The following is a 19,956-nucleotide window of genomic DNA, read 5'->3' as shown; positions in this document are numbered from 1 at the left end:
GATCACAGCCCATCAAACTGCTGGAGATCATGTACATTGTACGTAAGAGGATTGGGTCAGAGGATGTGTTTGTGCTCGGGGAGCACATCAGCGACAGGTAGTATGGCATAGACAGCCACCACCATACGCTGTTGACATTAGTTGTGTCCCTGTTTTTTAAGCTAAGGCTACACCACATCGCTAAGATGACTACACTTAGCTTACAGAGCAACAACATGCGACAGAAGCTCAACAAAACAGTCCTTTTCAAAGGGCATTAGCCCAATGTGGGTCTCTGGTGGGTCTTCCCGTGAGGATGGACACTGGGTTTAAGCGGCCCTCACACACACCCCCTTCCCGTGAGGATGGACACTGGGTTTAAGCGGCCCTCATACACATACTACTATGTAGTACTACTACTAAACCACTCTATTTCTTTATTTCTTCCCCTCTTACCTCACTTGTGAGGTAAACCTTTACCAGTCATCAGCCATCCTTGTATATGATGTCCCACTGGCCCTCATTGCACCTGAAGTCCCATCCCCACGACTGCCCTACCATCTCTTGTTGCTGTCCCCTTGCCCGGACTTCCTGGCCCGCGCAGCCTAGCGACCCACAACCTGCCTCTACTTGCCCTATGACAATTCCTAATCCCTATGGACAATTCATCCCCTACACTGGACTGAGACATGAGACATGTGTAATGTTTTGGCGCTCTATAAGTGAAATTAAATTGAAATTAAATTGAAATGTATGTGTTTGTGAATTGCCGTGCGTGGGTGTGAGAGAGCTTTTGTTGAAAATGAGCTTGTCATTTGAAGGGTGTGCTTCTGTGTGCGCCTGTGTCTCTATCTGTGTCTAACACACTCATGCAAACACACACTCACTCACTCTGGCATAAAAGGAAGAATCGGTTTAATTTCCACTGAGCTTGTGGAGATGATGCGTCACCTGAACTGAAGGCTGAAGTGGCCGTGGGCCCAGCCGGATGAGGACCACATTTTTTAAAGGATCCATCAAATGCCTCTGTAACACCTGTTCAAACATTCTGATTTTAGTAAATTTTCAAAAATCTTTGAAAAGTGCCTTTATAATATCTAAAATAATATGAAATATTATATATGAATTACATATAAATATATGTAAATAAACAATTTGGGTTTCAGACTGGTTTACTATCATTTTATATGTGTAAAAATATTTTCATTCAAAATTGTAAATATGGTTATTCGTCTCAAGGCCTCAATTATTCATAAGTATGCAGTGGCATAAATACATCTCTGTACAGGGTGGGGATTTCAACATGCAGCATTTCTTGATGTATAGCCTATTTGTAAAGGGAAATATTGTAGTCTACCTATTTTAAAACATTATTCTATTTTTTAGAACATAATTATTCTTAAGTATGCAGTGTCATAACTACATCTTTGACGTTTATAACAAACCAAACCGTTTGAAAATCGGTTGAAAATTGAGCAAGTTATGGTTATTTAAAAAGTACATGATTCATTACCAACACAATGTTATGGGTGAGCGAGCTACCTGTACCAAGATGGCCGACCTGTGCGGACGTTCGACTCCGTTGGCCAGCCTTTATATATATATCTATGGGCTTGTTTACCTGTAGCTGCTACTGCTAGTTTGACCCCGGATGTTGATAACACACAAGCCCGGACTCAGAGGGGAATAGCACTAGCGTATCGTAACAAAATATAACTAGTTTCGTGGCAGATAATGCGTTATATAGGCTAGAGGCTGTGTGTTAGTGCCCCGTCACTCGCATTATATGGATATATCGGCGCTACACTGGATCTAATTTCGTCCGAACGACTTCAAATGACACCAAAGTTATCCGGGTGAGTAAATGACCATATATTTTGCTAGAAATAAGGTCTTTTGCTAGAAATAAGGTTCTGATGACAGACGTTTTCTGGTACTCCGTTAAATGCTTTTCACTCTGTGTTGTTGTGGCTCGCACTGGCAGGCGCACTCGCCTCCCTCCGTCCCACCCACTCACACACCGCCACACACACACACACACACACAGACCCAGACCTACACGCCGGGTGAACGAAAACTTTTCTGAAAACAGATAGGTGTAAACAGGGTTTTTTTTTAAACAGAGAAGGTGAAATGTCCGTTTTTGGAAACGCCTGGCAACGTGTAAAGATCAATGGGACGCAATACGGCTCTTATTTATTTTTGCTCACCTGCTCAATTTTTTCTCTTAGGCGGGAGGCAAAAATGCTTGGGCGCCGCGCCTAAGCCGTATAATGGCAGGGAAAACCCTGATGGTATACTCGCTCATCCCTAGTAGACATCTCTGCTATCGTTATTGCTACTTCAGATTGCTTGCTATGCATGATGTGTCACTTTTTGTTTATCTTTCACCAACCCAGTTACTGTATTGGCTCTAGTGCAAGAGCTTAGTTCAAAAATGTAAAGGAATCGTGCATTTTGTGGTAAAAGCATGAAATTTGGTACACTGACAGCCAAAGGCATTCTCAAAAGATTTGGATATGGAGCCATCCTTAATTTTCAACATGGCGGCCATGGCAGCCATTTTCAAAATGGCCGCCAGTAATAACTATTTTCTTATGAATCCTGGATATAATATGATATTTCAGACTTATTTAGCATACATAGTACTTGTTAAATGTCTTTTGGATAGTGGAACTTTTCAATTGAAAATTCAAAATGGCCGCCAACTTGTTAGATATGGATGATCTGTGTGAAATTATACATTTTTCCTGATGCAGAATTTTAATACGAACTTTAGAATTTCTAAAACTCTTCTTTCCATGTTCCATAACACTCATATTAAGCAAGGCAAATAGGGTCTATCACACGGAAGACTATTCACACTCTCCTTCACAGAAGCAGAGGGCTGTGCACTGTAAGTGGGACTTTTTGCACTTGCACTGCCCAACACAACCCTTCTTGCATTTGCATGAGATAAGTTCATAGCTGGACCGGCCTGCATCTGGTAGACATGTCCAGAAGGGTTCATAGTCCCCCTCAGATGACTTTGACCAGCCCCATTCGCATGGTGAAGGTAGTTCTGGTGTTGACACCAGGACTGTACCCCACACATGCCCTCCTTGGTACACAGCTCTCTTTACATGCTCTTCTAGGGCAGCCTTGGTAGGGGGGATTGCTTGCACATTGTGCCTCTTTGCGAATAACTTCCTCCTTGCCGTATCGATTTCTGTACATGTGCTGGTTCGGTCATAGAGTAAGATCACAAACCTCTCAATTGTGGCCATTACTTCCTGTGGTATATCCTTTGGGGCTGAAGACAGTTTCAATAGGGCATGTGAAAGCTCGGGAAACACAGACCATACAGCCCACGCAGTCTTTTTTTTTTTTTTTTTGAAAAATCTGTTTATTGGCATTTGTAATTAAACACATACAAATCACAGATTCAGTAAATGTACACATTACCCTCCCCCCCCCCCCATCCCATCCCGAAAACACAACAGAGAAAATAGTGCAATTAGGAAAAAAAAAAAAAAAAAAAAACTGAATAGACTGCTAAATAAAGAAAATGGGAAAAGAAAGAAAGAAAAAAAAAAAAAGAAAAAAAACGGCAATGGATTAAGTTACCAGTTTTCACCTACATATGCAAAGATATCCTCTACTAATCCCAGTTTGTCACATCAGTCATGTTATCAAAATAAGTCAGAAAAGGCGTCCAGACCTTATTGAACTGATCCTTATTACCTCTCAGGGTGAATTTAATCTTTTCCAACTTAAGGTGAAACATAATGTCCCTGATCCATCTAGCATGAGATGGGGGTTTGGAGCTCTTCCAATTTAACAGTATTTGGCGACGAGCAAGTAAAGTGGTGAAAGCCACCACACTATACATATTTAATGGCCAGACACAGTCCCCAGGTCTTACACCAAATAAAGCTATTAAAGGATGCGGATCAATAACCATACTAAAAACCTCACTCAAGGAATTAAATATTGCAAGCCAGAATGTGCGAAGAGTGGAACATGTCCAAAACATATGTATTAAGGTCGCCGGTGCATGTTTGCACCGGTCACATGTAGGGTCAGTGCTGGGGTAAATCCTAGCCAGTTTGGCCTTGGTTAAGTGAACACGGTGAACAATTTTAAATTGTATGAGGCCATATCTACTACAAGAGGAAGATGAGTGTACTTGCTTTAGAACTGACTCCCACACATCATTGGAGAGAGGTGTACCAAGATCCTCTTCCCAGAGAGTCCTAATATTTGCAATGGGCTGAGGATTTATGTTAGATAGTATGTTATATATCCTTGTGATGGTGCCCTTAAGATTTGTCTTTGTGGCTAGAAGAGTATCCAGGGGTGTCTCTGGAGGCAGTTCAGGGAAAGGGTGGTAACCCCTTCGGACAAAGTCCCTAATCTGAAAGTAGCGGAAATGATGTGACTGGGGTAAACCAAATTTTCCTGCCAGCTGGGCGAATGATGCAAATACCCCTTCAACATACAAATCTTTAACAACTTGTATTCCGTTCCTGTGCCATGCACGAAAGGACAGATCCAACTGAGCTGGTGTAAAGAGATGGTTTGACGCAATGGGTGCCATTAAGGAGGCTTTTTGTAGGCCGAATTGCTTCCTAAACTGTGACCAAATTTTAAGTGAATGAGCTACGACTGGATTAATGTATGATGTAGGAATTGCCAGAGGTAAAGGGGAAGTAACTAAAGAGTGGAAAGGGAGACCATGTGCTTCTATCTTTACCCAGTCCGGCACATGCTCCGAAGGATTGCTTTGGACATGTGTGATAACTTTCTGAATATTGCTAGCCCAGTAATAGTAAAGGAGGTTGGGCATGGACATCCCTCCCGATGTTTTGGGTCTTTGTAAAAAGGCTCTACCAATCCGAGGCTGCCTGCCATCCCAGATGAAATTAGAAAATATCCTGTCAAGAGAACTAAACTTCTTTTTGGAAATGAAAACAGGGATATTCTGGAAAAGATATATGAATTTAGGAATTATATTCATTTTAAGCAAATTAATACGCCCAGCCAATGATAATGGTAACATGCGCCAACGCTCCAAATCTTTTTTGCATTTGTCAATTAAAGGAGAGAAATTAAGTTTATATAATAGCTGAAAAGAGCGAGGGACAGTAATCCCCAGGTATTTAAAATGGGATGTTACTCTCTTGAAGGGGAACATGGAGGCAGGAATATTAAGAGCGGTGGGGTTCAGAGGGAAAACTTCACTTTTTTGCATATTGACCTTATAACCGGAGAGTTTCCCGAACTGTTCCAACTTAGTTAGAATGGACGGAAGGGACTTTGCAGGATTGGTAATATATAGGAGGAGGTCGTCTGCATATAGTGACACCTTGTGTACCTTATCACCTCGGATTATCCCCTCGAAGGAGTGACACTGTCTTAAGGAAATTGCAAGTGGCTCAATCACTAAGTCAAAAAGCAGCGGCGATAGGGGGCAACCCTGTCTCGTTCCGCGGTGCAAAGGGAAATATCTTGATTGTACTTCATTTGTTCGAACTGAAGCTAAGGGACCGCTGTAAAGTAATTTGACCCAGGAAATAACACGCAGTCTTTTTCCCATGGCCAACAAAGCTTGACACAGTGTCACAACCGGTCAACGCATGGAACACTGGTAGTGCACGTGCTTTCTCGGGTCCGAGCCCTGCTGTAATTTCATGGGCTGCCAAGTAACGGAAATTCTTCCCTGTTCCAAAAGCCAACCAAAGCTCATCCTCTGGTTGTATTGTTTGAGCCACTGCCACAGCGAGCACCACAACATCAGTATCAACTGTTTGAATCATAATCATTGTACTTCAGCCTGCATGTATGATGGTATTGAGCTTTGTTTGCAATCATGGCAGCTTCAATACCTTGGCCCTCATCCAGTCGTCCAATTGACAATGTTGAAGGGAGCTGGCCAAGTTCATTAAACTGGATTAAATGCTCCGCAAGTGAAGCATAGCCACTTCCCTTTTCTGCTCGCTTGGACTGCAAAGGACATCTCAATGCCTCTGCCGTGTGCTCTTGGCATATAATGCAGAGATTCCAGTCAGTCTTGGCTGTGCAAGAAGGTGATGGTCCTTGACCATCAAAATTCACAAGCTGGAATTTCTTCGACATTTTGTCAGACAAGAAAAACTATGTTTGCAGTAAAGGCCGAGGGGTTATCCTTATATACCACCTTTTACTACAGGGAAACACATTCGAGTATGGGATACAACTAGGTTCGGATAAGATTACCCTACACCTAGCCCGATCGTTCATCCAGTACCATTTAATTCCTGTGCGATCTGTACACCATCCAGGTAACTATATGAAAATCATATAAAGCCCCGTTACCCTTGGCTCGGCTCTCCCGCGCTGGCACATCCTGTCCATTCAGGTGCGGCTATCTAACCATGTACATCTAACTATGTAAACTAAGTCGATGTGGGGCTAAAATTAGATAGCATTTAGGAAACTAAACTACACTACCACTTAGCTATGACCACAACTAGCACATTAAATACAGAAAATGGCATTATTAAGAGGAGTGTATTTAGCTGGCACTGAACCCCATGCTGAGTTTCACAGCAGTGGTATCACCAGTGTGCCCTGGTTGTGTTTCGACATCCACTCTTTTACTTTTTTTTTTTTTTTTTTTTTTTAGATTATTGGGTTATTGGGATTAGATGATAGCTTACTTGAAATTATAATTTTTATTTCGGAAATATGGCTGCCATCTTCAAATAAACAAGGGTCATAGGTCACCAGTAGTCACCAAGTGTGTGACTACTGTGGTCACCAGGAGGTAGAAGGAAGCTATGGGCAATTGCAAAGTTCAAAATTTGAATACAAAAAATATATATATATACTGGTTTGACACCGAGATCACCCATATCAGACAGCCATAAAAGTGATAGCCGCCATCTTGAAGGATGTCAGCCCTCTTGAATATTCAATGACAAATTTAAATTATCCAAAAGACATTTACCAAGTACTATGTATGGTAAATAAGTCTGAAATACCATATTATATACATCATTCATAAGAAAACAGTTGTTGCTGGCGGCCATTTTGAAAAATGGCTGCCATGGGCGCCATGTTGAAAATTCATGATGGCTCCATATCCAAATCTTTTGAGAATGCCTTTGACTATAAGTGTACCAAATTTCATGCTTTTACCACAAAATGCACGATCGTTCTGGTTACCAGCTGCACTACTCCTTTTATCTGTTTTATGTACTACTGCTTGGAAGATATGTATGCACCCTGCCCTGTTTTTACGGTCATTCATGTGGGGCAAATCATTTATATAATGTATTGCTATGAAATATAATTTTTGTAATGTCTCTCTTTACTAAGGAGAAAAAATGGATGCTGTCGATTGTCGGGAGGGTCGTAATCCCACCTGCTGCTCACCTGGTTGACTTCACCACTGCCTTGGCCACTCTCTTCGCCTGTTACTATGTTTTCAACCTAGAGTATCAAGTGGAAGCCAGCACTGGAGTTTGTTCAGAGGTATTAATTATCTTAAATTGTATTATGCAATGCATGTATTATACTACATTATTATGTATTATACTACATGCATTGCGTGTGCCTGATAAATATATATACCTAACTTTATTCCCACGGGCATTTTTTTCTGATAATTGCAACAGAGCGTTTCAATTCTTGCTGGCTGCCATTGTGTTCCCGACTCAACGTGAAGAAGGCAAGTTATATTAACGTTAAAAAAATTAAAGTATTAATGTTACATTATGCCCCATACATGTATTACTTGTAACATAACTGCGCTTCTGTGAACACTTGGAGTAACAAGTGTTTTTCAGACAGTATTATCATCTCTAAACAGTAAAAAAAAAATTCTGAGAAATAAGTTAATGCATGTCCAAAATTAGGGATGCACCGTGTTGGGAATGGATAGTAGGGCAGGTGTGGTTATCAGGAATTAATAATTATTTTCAATAATTATTAAAATTAATAAAATAAAAATGAATAAAATTAATCTTCAAATCGTTAAAAACGGGGCACCACCCTGAAATCAGGGACCAATAACCAGACCAAAATTAGTCTCAAAGAAGGGTTCACTTTAAATGTAAATATTTATAAAATATTTACAATTAAAAGGAACAGTGATGGAAATGAATCTGAGCACTGACCATCACAACCAATAAATGCTACAAAACATATGCACAAAATAATCACAGAAAACTGCTATGTACAATATAATAGACTTTATTATTGTTAGCAAATTGATTAAATCAATAATACTTTCAATAAACACAAATCAATTACTCAACCAAAGCAGCTAAACTAGGAAACTAAACTAAGACAAACTCAAGCACAAATAACAAACAAGCATGGGTGTGTGTGTGTGTGTGTGTCAGAGACAAAGAAAGAGGAGCCAAGATGGCAGTTGTAGTCAAAGAAACAAAATGGCGGCGAGCCAAAATGGCGGTCACGCTCCCTTGGAGGGTGACGTCACGGAGTGTTCCGTTGAAAGGACTACAAAAACGGCCGAACAGGAAATGGGGAACTCACGTTCATTCGACTACAAAAATGGCCGACACGTGATTTTGCTGAATCATATGTCTGGAATTTCAAAAATGGTGCACGTGAATATGTCACCTAAAGCTAGTCAATTGAACGAACGCGCGAGATTTGAACAACGGCAATGGTTACACCACCGTTGGACTCGTGTGCACTTTGATTGCACAGGAGATGAATTTGTAGGGAAAGTGACCTACGGTCCCACAAAAGGTGGACGTGCTACCACGAGGCTTCTGTCTCTTAAGTCATAAAAGGGAGATATCACGAGACACACATATCTTATGTTATAGCGAGGTCATCAACCAAGAGTCTCCAACAGGTCGCTCACAAGATTATGTGTGTGCATGTGGAACCCCTAATGTGTGTACATGTACATGTGTGTTAGTTAAAGAGTGGGAGAGAGAGAGCGAGACAAAGGGCCAACGCCCTTAGCGGCGGCTAAGCTAACACCCCCGCTCCACGGTGTGGAGGGGCTCAAATCAGCTCGTAATGAGCGAAAAGTGAAAGCAAACAACAACGTAAAACAAACAGCAATAAAAAGAGGGACACGGCGGTCCACAAACTCACAAACAATAATGTAGCTCACAAGCATACAATACACGCTAATTTATAGTATCTGCCCAGACACTAATTAAGCCTCACTTGTAGTCGTGTCTTCCTTAAAGGTGACATGCTCATTTCTGCTTGTTGACATGGGTCCTTGATGTCTAAATGGAATGATAGTAACATGCTTTGGTCGAAAAAACCGAAGGATTGAGCACAGCAGGGTTGTTTACACACCAGTTTCACAGCCCTGCTCTAAGCGGCTGGTTTCAGTGCCTTTCCCTTTTATGCTAATGAGCTACTGCGTTCGCCGCCCACTTCTTCCTGCCGGCCGGAAGACGTGAGGACGGCATTGCGTGACCATGGCAACAAGCGATACACAGCAACTTTCAATAAAGTTGAGAGAAAAAAAAACAAAAAACAACAGCGAGCAAAACACAGCGCGACGGAGCTTTTCTGTGTCCGTGCGTGTATATAACTGATAGTAGCACAGCGGACATGTAGCAGGTAGCCCCTGTCTCCGGCTCCAAAACAAAGTAGTGATTGCTTTACTGCAGATAACGTTTTGGTACCCTGAGGTCTGGTCTCTCATGCCAGCAGCTAACGCTACTGGCTGTAGCATTAGCTATACCGGTAGCTGTAGCCTACAGCTAATGCTACGGCTAATGCTACACACGTATTACATGTATACCAACACACAGGAAAACGGTCAGAGGACAGTCTCCCAGAGCCATGACATCTGCCAAACTACAGCAGCTCCTCGGGCTGTCACACAGTCAGCAGTGCATTCAGACAAGACACGCTTCTAGAAGTTTGCTTACACACTGTCCTTTAGCACAACATGCTAATGAATTAACGTTGCTCACTGGCCGTGAATAACAGAGACCAGTTCATACCGTTTCCTCTGCGTGTTCACAGCGGAACAGCAGCTAAACGTCCGCGAACAACTGACACACACAACTGAGACGATGTCACCCCGTCTCCTCTGTTTGTTCACCGCGGAGCAGCAGCTCACTGTCCGCGAACAACTGAGACATTTCACCCCGTCTCCTCCCCATGTTCACGGCCGAGCAGTGGTTCACCGGCCGGTTAGAAGCGATAAAATCTCAATATCCTAATTAATTTTCTCAATTCACCGTCATGTTTTAAAAGAGTGCTGATATGACACATTAACGTTTCGTATCATTAACATGATCGTGAATCCTACGGCCAGTTAGCCCAATGTTGACAACTTCACACGTAATGTTAGTTCAGCCTCATATTTACATCCACGGTTTGCGTTAGCTCATGTGCTAAACGGCCAAAGTAACACAAACTATACTGTTTTTTAAATACTTAAAGTTCCATCATTGACAGTGGGTATGAATCCATCTTTTAAGGGACAATCTCGTTGCCAGTCCAGCGTTGTACTGACCCTGGTTGCTGAAACAGTCTGACGTCAAGTGACTGGCACAGACCATAATGCTTCTGCTCACTGAAGCTGGGACCCTGATAAATAAAAAGTAGCCTCTTCGCTCTGATATCCTCTTTGGTAGGGAGGCGATGTAGCGAAACATGAGGATCCGTGCATCCGATGACAGAGCAGCAGTGCTTGGCTTTCGGGTTGTACATGGTAGCGGTCAGGCTGTCGCGTACAAGTTAGCGAGGACGAGAAAATGGCGGCTCCTCGTTCAGGTAGCTGGCGTAGTGTGGGAGGAGATACCCAGCGCGAAGGCGGGGAGTATGCAAAAGACCGGATTGTTACGTAACAATCCGGGTGAAATCCAAACGGCTCATTTTGAGACTCAATTCCTGACTCTGCCAGGTACAAAATATTGACTTAGTTGTCAAAACTCATGCTTAAGGGGTGGGGAGGCACTCCGGATACGCAAATATACATACTAAAGCAAGGAAAAAGTCAGTTTTGCATAATATGTCCCCTTTAATCCAGCTCGCTTCCTCGGCGTGGATTAAAGGTGGGTTGCAGTTTCTGCATTGGCTGTTACGACATCGTGGTCGACGGGCAATAAGAAAACGGGCAAAAGCGGGCGTTTTCTGAGGAAAAATTAAAGTATCCTCCCTCTGCAGGCAGGTAAAGATAGGCTGGTTGCACAGCATCTTTTCAGGATCCGGAGTGTGTTCGGTGAACACGGCGCAGTTTTGGCTCGTCTGGCGAGATGAAAGACTGCGGCCTAGGCAGGAAAAATAAGTCCAGACATCTGTAGGCCCCCTTCTGAGTAATAGCTGCGTAGGGGAAGCCGATGCTTCCCGCAACTCATAACTCTGGGGCTACTAAGACCGATAAGACTCCAAAAACACTGCATAAAAAAACTGAGTTGAAAAGGGTCTGCCGCTGTATTTATCTCCTCCGGTGTCGGTGGATGTGACACGTTCAGGTGCGCACGCAGACAATGGGAGATGGGAGTTTCCAACCTGGGGGCTGTGACAAGCAGGCGCCACCTACAGGACATAAGGGTCGTTGCACTTTCCTTTGTTTAGAAGCCTTTTATAGTGCAAGGAAAGCCGTGTTTAAGCACTGAGCTGCACGCAGGCCAATTCAACGTCAGAACCATGTGGACGGTCCCAACAACCGATATGAAAAATTTGACCGATACCAATATCCGATATTAATATATTTACCGATATCGATATTGGTATAAAAATAAGTTTCTATAATGATTTTGTATACTGAAGAACATGTAAGCACTGTGAATATGAAAAAGTAATTTCTTTCTTTATTTTCCAAACTTAAACTTAAAAAGACATTGTTTCTTCAACAAGTTACAGGGCCTTCATAACAAACACAAGTAACTGACAGTGTCAGTTTCATCACTCATCTGACTGAATGTCGGAGCTCCATATATCTGTCGTGAAGCTAATGTCATTCACACTGCTGTCCAACATCTTGTGGATATGTGTGGCTACCACTTCGTACAAAGCAGGGAGGGAAACGTCGGAAAAGTAACGGCGACTTGGAAGGCTGTAGTGGGGTTCAATGTGCTCTATCAGCTGACGAAAGCCTCGGTCCTCCACTATGGAAAATGGCTGGTCGTCAAGAGCTGTCATTTCCATTACCTTGTTCGTGATTGACTTGGCCTTTGCGCTGTCCTTGTCAAATTTCTTGGTTTGGTTGAGTGCTTGCTGTATTGGGCTCCCAACTGCGCTTGCTGCTGTTTTCGTTTTGGGCTGCTTGCTAGCAACGTTAGCATCCTGACATTGTTTGTGAACTTCTGGATGGCGGTTTTTCAAATGACTTATCAAATTGGTGGTGTTGAATGATTTGACACGGCATCCTCCTCGCATTACTTCGGCTTTGCAAGTATTGCATACTGCAATTCAAGTATCTTCGTTTGAGACCGTAAAAAACGTCCAGACCACCGACATTGCTTCCTTTCCATTAACGTGACAGTGTGCTGTCACCAACACTGTCACATGACATGACCAAACGAGCTACGCATGGGCAAAAAACACACACAAACGCGCGTGCGCACACACACACACACACACAACGACAACTAGACGGAAATAAATATCGGTTGTTATTATCGGACCAGATTTACTTATCGGACCGATGCCGATATGTTAAAAAATGACCAACATCGGCCGATACCGATATCACTGCCAATATATCGTGCATCCCTGTCCAAAACACTGTATTTTTTTTATTTGTATCTATTTAATAAAAAAAAAGGTTTTTTTTGCTTTGTTTTTCTCTGTAAACAGTTATAATTTGCTAACCGGTTACTCGTTAACATGTACATATTGTCCCACCCTTAACTCCTATTTTCATAGGTTTTTAGTCAGGATTAATCCTGACTCCACCAAGTGCAGTGCCAAGGAGCAGATGAGCCAGAAGACTGGGACAATGGTGAAGCGGAAGACTTCATACATGAACCCCCATTAGTGCAGCTGGTAACCAGGACGATCGTGCATTTTGTGGTAAAAGCATGAAATTTGGTACACTTATAGTCAAAGGCATTCTCAAAAGATTTGGATATGGAGCCATCATGAATTTTCAACATGGCGCCCATGGCAGCCATTTTTCAAAATGGCCGCCAGCAACAACTGTTTTCTTATGAATGATGTATATAATATGGTATTTCAGACTTATTTACCATACATAGTACTTGGTAAATGTCTTTTGGATAATCTAAATTTGTCATTGAATATTCAAGAGGGCTGACATCCTTCAAGATGGCGGCTATCACTTTTATGGCTGTCTGATATGGGTGATCTCGGTGTCAAACCAGTTTATATATATATTTTTTGTATTCAAATTTTGAACTTTGCAATTGCCCATAGCTTCCTTCTACCTCCTGGTGACCACAGTAGTCACACACTTGGTGACTACTGGTGACCTATGACCCTTGTTTATTTGAAGATGGCAGCCATATTTCCGAAATAAAAATTATAATTTCAAGTAAGTTATCATCTAATCCCAATAACCCAATAATCTAAAAAAAAAAGAAAAAAAAGTAAAAGTAAAAGAGTGGATGTCGAAACACAACCAGGGCACACTGGTGATACCACTGCTGTGAAACTCAGCATGGGGTTCAGTGCCAGCTAAATACACTCCTCTTAATAATGCCATTTTCTGTATTTAATGTGCTAGTTGTGGTCATAGCTAAGTGGTAGTGTAGTTTAGTTTCCTAAATGCTATCTAATTTTAGCCCCACATCGACTTAGTTTACATAGTTAGATGTACATGGTTAGATAGCCGCACCTGAATGGACAGGATGTGCCAGCGCGGGAGAGCCGAGCCAAGGGTAACGGGGCTTTATATGATTTTCATATAGTTACCTGGATGGTGTACAGATCGCACAGGAATTAAATGGTACTGGATGAACGATCGGGCTAGGTGTAGGGTAATCTTATCCGAACCTAGTTGTATCCCATACTCGAATGTGTTTCCCTGTAGTAAAAGGTGGTATATAAGGATAACCCCTCGGCCTTTACTGCAAACATAGTTTTTCTTGTCTGACAAAATGTCGAAGAAATTCCAGCTTGTGAATTTTGATGGTCAAGGACCATCACCTTCTTGCACAGCCAAGACTGACTGGAATCTCTGCATTATATGCCAAGAGCACACGGCAGAGGCATTGAGATGTCCTTTGCAGTCCAAGCGAGCAGAAAAGGGAAGTGGCTATACTTCACTTGCGGAGCATTTAATCCAGTTTAATGAACTTGGCCAGCTCCCTTCAACATTGTCAATTGGACGACTGGATGAGGGCCAAGGTATTGAAGCTGCCATGATTGCAAACAAAGCTCAATACCATCATACATGCAGGCTGAAGTACAATGATTATGATTCAAACAGTTGATACTGATGTTGTGGTGCTCGCTGTGGCAGTGGCTCAAACACTACAACCAGAGGATGAGCTTTGGTTGGCTTTTGGAACAGGGAAGAATTTCCGTTACTTGGCAGCCCATGAAATTACAGCAGGGCTCGGACCCGAGAAAGCACGTGCACTACCAGTGTTCCATGCGTTGACCGGTTGTGACACTGTGTCAAGCTTTGTTGGCCATGGGAAAAAGACTGCGTGGGCTGTATGGTCTGTGTTTCCCGAGCTTTCACATGCCCTATTGAAACTGTCTTCAGCCCCAAAGGATATACCACAGGAAGTAATGGCCACAATTGAGAGGTTTGTGATCTTACTCTATGACCGAACCAGCACATGTACAGAAATCGATACGGCAAGGAGGAAGTTATTCGCAAAGAGGCACAATGTGCAAGCAATCCCCCCTACCAAGGCTGCCCTAGAAGAGCATGTAAAGAGAGCTGTGTACCAAGGAGGGCATGTGTGGGGTACAGTCCTGGTGTCAACACCAGAACTACCTTCACCATGCGAATGGGGCTGGTCAAAGTCATCTGAGGGGGACTATGAACCCTTCTGGACATGTCTACCAGATGCAGGCCAGTCCAGCTATGAACTTATCTCATGCAAATGCAAGAAGGGTTGTGTTGGGCAGTGCAAGTGCAAAAAGTCCCACTTACAGTGCACAGCCCTCTGCTTCTGTGAAGGAGAGTGTGAATAGTCTTCCGTGTGATAGACCCTATTTGCCTTGCTTAATATGAGTGTTATGGAACATGGAAAGAAGAGTTTTAGAAATTCTAAAGTTCGTATTAAAATTCTGCATCAGGAAAAATGTATAATTTCACACAGATCATCCATATCTAACAAGTTGGCGGCCATTTTGAATTTTCAATTGAAAAGTTCCACTATCCAAAACACATTTACCAAGTACTATGTATGCTAAATAAGTCTGAAATATCATATTATATCCAGGATTCATAAGAAATAGTTATTTCTGGCGGCCATTTTGAAAATGGCTGCCATGGCCGCCATGTTGAAAATTAAGGATGGCTCCATATCCAAATCTTTTGAGAATGCCTTTGGCTGTCAGTGTACCAAATTTCATGCTTTTACCACAAAATGCACGATTCCTTTACATTTTTGAACTAAGCTCTTGCACTACATGTAATCTCCTTCATCAGGGACTTCACTGAGTTCGACTGGCAAACTGACTAGATGCAGGTGAGGTTCTGATAATAGCTTTTGCATTGAAAGTTCAAGATGGTTTATTTCAAGATGTTATCTCAAATATTTTATTAAATAATTTGTGTTAAGCTACTGTTGTGTCAGTGATTGAATGGTGATTGAGACTATGGTCCACTGATGAAGGCTTGAGTTGACTTCAGCAGGAAAAATCAAACATGCTGTAATTCATTCAGTTCATGGTCAATCAAAAACATACAGACAAAGTAATTGTAATAAATGTAATTGTTAATGTGTTTTCTTCTTTAATTTACATTCTTTATACCATCACTTTCCAATTTTTTTTTTCTTTTTTCTTCTTTCCTACTCAGTCCTTTTCTCAAGATCAAAATATTCTCATATTCATAGTCTTTCAGGTAATGGGGTCTGACAACCGGACATCCTGATCTGGTAATGACAGGACATGTCCTCACTGATTGTCTCTGCAACACCAGTTTCTCGGTTGGTGTGTAACCCACAGTCCCTGTCTGTGTCGGTAAGGTGGATGTGCCATGGTCCCGCCTGAGGTGTCGTCGATTTCTCCTCAGCACACTTCCCGACTCCAGTTTCACTTCATAAGATCTGTGGCTCACAGGTTTAACCACCTGTGCCATTCTCCAGACCTTCTGTGAATCAAAGGGCTGAACTCTCACACTGTCACCTTCCTTGAAAGAGTCCATATCCTTCGCTCTGCGGTCATAGTATTTTTTCTGTCTCTGTCTGTCGTCTATCAGTCCTTGTGTGTTGTTTGTTACTTCCGGAAATGTGTCTGTGGTAGGAAGAAGGGTCCTTGTCCTCCTGCCCAGCAGTCTTTGTGCCGGGCTTGTGTTGAGACCTTGGCTTGGTGTGTTGCGATGGTCCAATATAGCCAAGTATGGATCTTGTCCCGCCGCCTGAGCTTTCATCATGAGATGCTTGGCGGTTTTCACTGCTGATTCCGCTTTCCCATTGCTCTGGGAGAATCCAGGTGAGGACAATCTGTGTTCAAATTCCCACCTCCGGCTGAATTGTCGAAATTCCTGAGAAGTATACTGTGGTCCATTAACAGAGATTAGAACATCTGGTATCCCCTGACGAGCAAAGTGGGCTTTGAGTTTTCTAATCACTGTGTTGCTCATTGTGTCAGATAGTCAACCTCCCAAAAGTTGGAGTAAATAATCCACTGTTATCAAATAGTCTTTGTCCCTAAAGGAAAACAAATCTGTTCCCACCTTGGCCCAGGGTCTGTATGCCATATCATGTGGGTATAATGTCTCTCTTTGTTTTTTTGGGTCTACTGCCCTGCATATGTCACATTTAGAGATGAAAGTCTTTATTTGATCATTCATCCCTTGCCAGTATACGCACTCTCTTGCCCTACTAAGACATCCTTCTACCCCTAAATGAGAGGAATGGACCTGTTGGATTATGTCAGCTCTGAGTGAGTCAGGTATCACCTCTCTCTCTCTCCTCTGAAAACTATGCCATCCTGAAAGCTCAGTTCATCTTGGAATGAGTGATAGTGCTGGATGTCTTTGTTCTGCGGCCACCCAGCCAGAATCATCTCTCTCACTCTCTGTAGCTTTATGTCCTCACTTGTAGCAGATCGAATGGCGCTCAGTCTCTCAGCAGACATAGCTAACCATGTTTACAGTCTCTAACTCTGTCTCACTGTCTCCTTTAGTGCTCTCTGGTAAGTACGCTCGGCTCAGTGTATCGGCTAGCAGCATATCTCTGCCTGGTACGTAGGTCACACTGATGTCGTACTTCTGCAACCTAAGAAGCATCCTCTGTAGTCTCTTTGGTGCACTATGTAGTGGCTTCCATGTGAATATTCTTGAGTGGTTTATGATCACTCTGGACGGTCACTTTTCTACTATAAGTGTACTGATGAAATCTTTCCATCCCAAACACTATGGCTAAGCATTCTTTTTCAATTTGGGCATAACCCCTCTCTCTAGGCGTGAGTGCCCTACAACCAAATGCTACAGGTTTACCTCTCTGAGTTAGTGCAGCTCCTAGTCCTGTATCAGATGCATCACATTACAGTGTCATCTCGTCCTCTTGGTCGTAGTACTTCAGCACCGGACTGTCAGCTATTTTGTCTTTAAGCCTTTGTAACGCAGCCTCATGTGTGTCAGTCCACTCCCACATCTTTGTGGGTCAGTCGTCTGAAAATGTCACAGTCATCTGCTAGGTGAACATAGAACTTTGAAAGGTAGTTTACCATACCCACCAGTCTCTGTACCCCTTTAACATCTGTCGGCCTGGGCATCTCCCTGATTGCCCGCACTTTGTCTGGGTCAGCCCGCAACCCCTCTGCTGTTAGCAGGTGACCAATGTAGGGTACCTCCTGTCGTCGTAGTTTAAGCTAATCAAAGTTCAGTTTGATGTTTCGTTCTCTGCACCTGGTCAGAAAACATCTGAGTTTCCTGTCATGATCTTTGTCTGCATCCTCCAGTGTCACACCTTCACCCGCGACCAACACATCATCTGCGATGATGTATATTCCTGGTAAGCCCTTGAGTGCTTGTAGGAGCGTCCTCTGGAAGACTTCTTGTGCTGGGCTTATCCCCATTGGCATTCTCAGCCATCGGTACTGGCCAAATGGGGTGGCGAATGTGGTGAGATAGCTGGACTCTTCCCCTAGCTTGACATGCCAGAAGCCGTGTCTGACATCACAGACTGTGAACACTTTTGCTTTTGACAGTTCTGGGAGGATGTCATCAATTGTAGGGAGGGGAAAATGGCTCCTCTTCAGTGCTCGATTCAGTGGTTTTGGATCTATACAGATTCTTTTCTTTCTTTTTGGTTTCATCACTGAGACCATACTACTTATCCAGTCTGTGCTTCTTTCTACTGGAGTTATGATCCTTCTTTTCTCCAGATCATTCAGTTCCTGTTTCAGCGGTGCCATCATAGCAACAGGCACTCTGCGCTTTGGCAGTTTCACTGGTTGCACACTCTTGTCTATTTCAATGTGGTATTCACCTTCCATACAGCCATCACCAGTGAACACATCTTCAAACTCTGTTTTGATTTTCTCTATCGTCATATGTTCATTACAGTTCTCCTCCTTTGTCCTCGCCTTTAGTTCCTTTCTGACAATACTATCAATGGCCATGATATTCTTATACTTTATACTTTACTCTTTGATTAACTTCATGGCTTCGTTGGCTTTTTTGCCCAATAACGGGATTTTGTCATTCTGGTCTACCACTTGAAACTCCAGTCTGTACAATTTGTTGTTTCTGGGGTTTCTGACTTTGACCTTGCATTTACCAAGTGGCTTCAGCTCGGTTTTATTGTATATCAAAAGCACTGTGAGCCGAGGTGCTTTCACCAGATGTGAAAATGACCCAGTGTTTAATTTTTCAGTTCGTACGGTTCTGGTTTACACACGTTTGTTTTCTCTGGTCCAAACAGTAAATTACAGAGTATCTTTGGTAGATCCGTGATTGTCACGTTTCCATGACGACTGACCGGAAAAAGACGCGTGGTCATGTTTATGTGACTCCAGATTGTAAAAATCTCTAAGGAAAAAATAAAAATCTCTGGAGACACCAGGCAGTTGTTTTTTAGTTTTTAAGTGCAGACAGTTGATATTATTTATCTAAATAGTATTTTTATTATTTATTTATTTTTGTGGTTGTTTGAAGAGCATTTCAAGAGTGCAATCTGTAAGACCTGGTGTTACATAAATGTCTTATAATAACACATGATAATGATAATATTTTCAAATTTCCAGTCAACTTTTAACATTGATCTTAAAGCCTTATGGAATCACTCCTTCTAAATTCTACTACTCCATTAATGAATCTGTTACCTATAAGGCCCTGCCATCAGTCAATGGTCAGGGTCAGGCCCCTGACACAAAAAAACACGCTTGGGCACCGGTGGGCCGCTGGTGGGCCACCCTACCACCGGGCTTAACAAGTTTTCTGGTGGAAACCCTGCCTACTTCTGTTATGGCAATAATGTCCTCATAAGTGCCACTGTCCTCCTCTGCCACAACATGTACAGGTCTGACTTTCCTGTTACTCTCTGTTCTTGTCTTGCATTTAGCAGCAAAATTATTGTCTTTCCCACACTTATTACATTTCTTGCCAACTACTACTGTCTACTTTTTGTCTGTTTTTTTAATGGAGACATGGTTGAAGTCACTCTAGATTATAATGAGAGCACTCGGGTGAGCAGTCTGTAGTCCGGCTATTGTAGAGTGGATGACGTCACATGCCAACGTCGGGTTAGCGGACGGGGGAATATACACAGCCACTACAATAGCATATGAGAATTCACGGGGTAAATAGTAAGGACGGAGACCCACAGCTAACAGTTCAATATCCGGGCTGCAGATGCAGTCTTTGATAGTAATGTGACCAGGATTGCACCACCTGTTGTTCACATA

General features: G+C 42.7%; 1 long non-coding RNA gene across 1 annotated transcript; it reads left to right on the top strand.

Moving 5' to 3' along the window:
* The first annotated feature begins 1,640 nt into the window (after positions 1-1,640).
* On the top strand, positions 1,641-12,985 carry LOC311271589. Its single transcript, XR_014624441.1, has 3 exons — positions 1,641-1,835; positions 7,321-7,476; positions 12,826-12,985. It is a non-coding gene; the product is annotated as an uncharacterized lncRNA (long non-coding RNA).
* The last annotated feature ends 6,971 nt before the right edge of the window (positions 12,986-19,956 follow it).

The sequence above is a fragment of the Pagrus pagrus genome (genome assembly GCF_965226575.1).
Source record: "Pagrus pagrus genome assembly, chromosome: 16".
Lineage (NCBI taxonomy): Eukaryota > Metazoa > Chordata > Actinopteri > Spariformes > Sparidae > Pagrus > Pagrus pagrus.
Note: the sequence above shows the minus strand (reverse complement) of the source record. Positions and strands in the feature narration are given on the sequence as shown.